Consider the following 5095-nt stretch of genomic DNA (forward strand, 5'->3'; position numbering starts at 1 on the left):
TTTTGGAATTTCTAGTTCATTTCCGCAGGGAGTGTGAGGGTGTTAATTACAAACTCCTAATGTATTATAATATGACAGTCATTATGTAAATATCTTCAGTGTGAAATATATTAGAATGCATTTTGGGTTTTTTTTTTTAATAAGAAAGATTTGGAAGTTTTTGATGGCCAGCAGTAGTATATCCTTTAATGTTTAAAGGATCAAATTTTGGAGTGGTTTTCTTTGTAGAAGAGTTTAAATTAGTTTTAAAATATAAAAGTTAATTAAATATGGTGATTAGTAATTAGAAAATATGGTGTATATAAACATCTATGTTTGTTTTGAATAAATAATATATGGAAATACCTAAGCTAGGACACTAACTGAGAAGGACTTACTGCCTACACATCCCGGTCCACTCCTGGACTCTTACTCTAGCTACGCTGAGATAACCAATTTTGATTACGTGTAGAAATTTCTGTTAGTGTTTCTTCATGTAAACACAAGCCCGTGAGCATGCCTATTTTTCTGTGTTTGTGTTTTTCACGAGCACTTTGAATCCACGAGCTTGATGTTTGTTTCCTGAAAACTTAAGCCTCAACCCTACCATTTCCCCTGGCACTTTTTTTTTTTCAAAACTTGAAAACAGTATTTATTGCTTCTTGTTAAAACAGGTAACTCTCATGAGAAGACAGTATGCAAAGAGAGCCTTCCTACTCCCTGGGCATTCTCGTGTATCCCAGCAGGCTGGGAGTGTCCATTCAAAACTCTCCTCGCTGTGTAGGATGGAAAGCTCTCCACCTTCTTTTGGGAAATTAGACTACTTCAATTTTGATGACTTCATGCCAAAAAACCCCCCAAACCAAACAACCCTACGGTTACCAGGCTAGCTGTCCCTACATGGACCTCAAGTCTGCATCCCCCTCTGCGGTCCAGGATAGGACGGTACCCTGGGAATCTGGTGGGTGTTTCTGGCTAAGGATTAAAGTAGACCTCAGATCCCCATCAGCTTCTTAGAAACATGCACAGTACCTCCAGCAAAAGGCTGAGATTTTCACTTTTGGGTGTAGTAGGGCCAGTGGTCAACCAATCAGTAGATAGTACTCTGGCCACAGGTAGTACCTGGTCTAAAAGCTGCTCACTCCATCTCCAAATTCTCTTGAAGTTGCTTAAACTGACAAGAGTAAATTCAGGTTTCAAAATGGCACACCAAATTTTGTACCAGGTGGAGGACGTCGCCTAAGGCAAATGCTCTCAACAAGTCCCTGCGTAGAGCTCTGATCCCACCATCCCCCCACCCCTCACCCTTTAGGGTGGCCCAGTCCTTTCTACTGCTCCTCTATGGTGATAGTTTCCAGCATCCAGAATCTTTGAACAGCCTTCAGCCTTACAAATTGGGGGTGGTTGAATTAAGGAATTACATGGCAACTTTAAAGCCAAGGAAACAGGCCGTGTTGGCTGAGAAGGCTGGGATCATCACTGCATTGAACCCTTTGTACAAGGACGTGACTCTTTTGTCCTGGGTCAGCTCCTTCAGCACATCTGAGACCATTAGGATATTTCCCAGGGGGTGCAGTCTGGAAGCGGGACTTCATCATGGCTCAGGGGATGGCCACAGTCCAGCTGAAGATCCCTGCAAAGCCCCTTGCCCAGGATCCCAGAGTTCACTGACACTCTTTCCCTCTGGAGCGAAGGTATTTTTCAGCCATTTGAATGTCATGAAATGCATCCCACTGGCTGGAACCTCTTGATGAGGACAGACCCCTTTCAGGTGCCAAGAATCCCAGACTCCTGGTACAGCTTCTCTGCAAAGTCTCCGATATCAGTATATGTACTTGGTGTCCCCTCAAGAAGCCTTAATCTGTAACAAGCATTTGATTCTTTTTCCAGGTCTTATGATTCCTGTGGTGAATACGTCCGATAACATCCCAGCAGTGAATAGTTGGGGGTAACTGAGCGCATCTTCTGGGTATTTCTGCTGCATTTTCTTCCCCAAAAGAAACCTAAAGAAGCACACAGCAAATATGGGGGTGACCCAGATGATGGGGGTAGCCGTGCCTTGACATAGCCTTGTGATGTTCTCTCTAATAAGTCTTTCCGAAACAGTTAAAGGTCCCAGAATACATGGGAAGCTGTGCAAACTCAGGGGCTGTATTTGCAGTCAGACCTTAACCATCTCCAGTGGGTGCCCCATGAACACCAGGCACATCCGCTGGCCAGTGGGTTCTTGAGCCGGCTGATAGGCTTCACCTGGTCTGCCATGATTTGTCCATCAGTGTGTCTGCGTGTTCCCTGCTGCCCCTGGCACTTCTCATTTGGACAGGCTGATAAGAAAGCTTGGAGAATTAGAGATTGTGAACTATTCCTTTCTTTGGGCGCTTCTCCTGTGAGCCATGCTGCCTGTGTTATATTGTTGACACTGCCAAGCCTGGGTTCTGTGCACTAGGGAGTCTGAGATGTAAATTTTTATAATTTATTGTATTTTGGGAGCATGAGTATGGGAATAGGGCCCTCCTTACAGGTTTTGAGTCGATGCTTTTTTTTTTTTAATTGAATATATTGGGTTGACATTGGTTAATAAAATTATATAGATTTCAGGTGTACAGTTCTACAACACATCATCTGTATATTGTATTGTGTGTTCACCACCCCAAGTCAAGTCTCCTCCTATGACCATTTATCCCCCTCTACTCTCTTCTTCCTTCCCCCACCCCTTTTCCTTCTGGTAAGCACTCAACCCCCTCCCCTCTGATAGCTGTCAGTCTGTTGTCTGTATCTATGAGTCTGTTTCTATTTTGTTTGTTAGTTTATTTCATTCATTAGATCCCACATACAAGTGAGATCATATGGTACTTGTGTTTCTCTGACTGGCTTATTTCACTTGGCACAATGCCCTCTAGGACCACCTGTGTTGTTGCAAAGGGTAAGATTTCTTTCTTTTTTTACAGCAGAGTAGTATTCCATCGCGTAAATGTACCACATGTCTTTTATCCACGCATCCACTTGAGTCGATGTCTTGATGGGAACCTTTATCTGTGTGTTTAGAGGAAAGTTATAAGGAAAGCTGAGTTCTCCTTGACGTGATTGTGGGTCGTTGGGACGGGGTGGGGGAACGGTACAAGGATGACATACCCTGTGAGGTGAGTCCATCGGACTGTCTCTCCTTAAAGAACAGGAATTTCTTTATACTCAGTTAAAGAAATTCTTTGAAATTTATCTTTTATTAAAGTACATTTGATGTATAATATATTATTTTCAGGTGTATATCACAATGACTTGCATTTATTCACCTTACGATGTGACCACCACCACAATAAGTCTAGTAACTGTCACCATACAACCCTATGATATTTCTGGCGGTATGGTATCTGTGCAGTACATTACATCCCTGTGATTGACTGATTTCATAACTGGAAATCTGTACCCCTTATTTCTCTTCGCCTTTTCCATCCATGCCCCTTGCCCTCATTCCCTCTTGCAGCCATTAGTTTGTTCTATGTTTCTGTTTTGTTTTGTCTATGATTTTTTCACTTTTTATTTTTTGGTTCCACATACAGTATTTGTCTTTGTCTAGGTGACTTGTTTCACTGAGAATAATGCTGTCCAGGTCTTTCCATGTTTCACAAATGGCAAGCTTTCATTCACCTTTTTATGGCTGAGCAATATTTCATTATATGTAAATATCAGATCTTCTTTATTCATTTATCTGTCTGTAGACACCTAAGTAACTTCTGTCTTGGCTATTGTAAATAATTCTGCAATAAACAGAGGGGTACATATGTATGTTTGAATTAGTGTTTTTGTTTTTTTATATAAATACCCAGAAATGGAATTCCTTGCTCATACAGTACTTCTAGCTTTAATTTTTTGAGGAACCTCTGTGCCATTTTCCATAGTGACTGCACTAATTTCCAGTCTCACCCACAGTGCATGGGGGTTTCCTTCTCACCCTCGCCAATACTTGTTATTTTTTAAATTTTTACAGGAGCTATCTAACAGGTTTTGGGTGATATCTCATTGTGGTTTGATTTGCATTTCCCTGATGATTAGTGATGTTGAGCATCTTTTCATATGTCTGTGCTTATCATATGTCTTTGTAGAAATGTCTATTCAAATTCTTTGTTTTTAATCAAGTCCATTTTTTTCATTGGATTTTTTTGATGTTAAGATGTATGAGCTTTTATATATTATGAATATTAATCCCTTATCTGATGTATCATCTTCAGATCTTTTCTCCCATTCAGTAGGTTGTCTTTTCATTTTGTTGGCTTCCTTCACAGTGCAGAACTTTTATTTCGTGTCCTCCCATTTGATTATTTTTGTTCTTGTTGCCCTTGCCTGAGGAGACATATCCAAAAAAATATGGCTAAGACTGATGTCAAAGAGCTTACTGACTGTGTGTCCTCCTAGGAGTTTTATGGTTTCAGGTTTTACATTTGACTCTTTAATCCACTTTGAGTTTATTTTTGTATATGGTGTAAGAAAGTGATCCATCTTCAATTCTTTGCATGTATCTGTCCAGTTTTCTCAACACCATTGATTGAAGGCACTGTCTTTGCCCCGTTGTATATTTCTGCCTTTTTTATTATAGATTAGTTGACCATATAAGCTTGGGTTAATTTTTTTGCTTTCTATTCTGTTTTATTTATTTTTCAGCTTTTGGGCCAGTATCATACTGTTTTGATTACGAAAGCTTTCTAGTATAAATTTAAATCAGTGAGTGTGATACCTAAGCTTTGTTCTTTCTCAAGGTTTCTTTGATTCTTTGGGGTCTTTTGTGGTTCCATCCAAATTTTAGGATTATTTTTATTTCTTTGAGAAATGCCATTATTATTTTGTTATGGATGAATCACATCTGTAGATTGCTTGGAATACTATGGACACTTTAAACATATTAAGTCCTCCCACCCATGAGCATGGCATATTATTACACATATGTGTGTTGTTTTCAATATCTTTCATTAAAGTTTTACAGGTTCCAGAGTACAGGCCTTTTGCCAATTTGGTCAAATTTATTTTTAGGTCTTTTATTTTTTGATGTAATTGTAAATAAAATTGTTTTCTTATTTTTCCTTCTGATCAATTGTTATTAGTGTGTAGAAATCCACTGATTTCT

At 39.6% G+C, this 5095-nt stretch overlaps 1 pseudogene; it reads right to left on the minus strand.

Annotated features, from left to right (window-relative positions):
- Nucleotides 1-1366: 1366 nt before the first annotated feature.
- LOC112301361 (mitochondrial carnitine/acylcarnitine carrier protein pseudogene) lies at nt 1367-2241 on the minus strand (annotated as a pseudogene).
- Between the last annotated feature and the right edge of the window lie 2854 nt (nt 2242-5095).

Source organism: Desmodus rotundus, chromosome 9, assembly GCF_022682495.2.
Source record: "Desmodus rotundus isolate HL8 chromosome 9, HLdesRot8A.1, whole genome shotgun sequence".
NCBI classification, from domain to species: domain Eukaryota; kingdom Metazoa; phylum Chordata; class Mammalia; order Chiroptera; family Phyllostomidae; genus Desmodus; species Desmodus rotundus.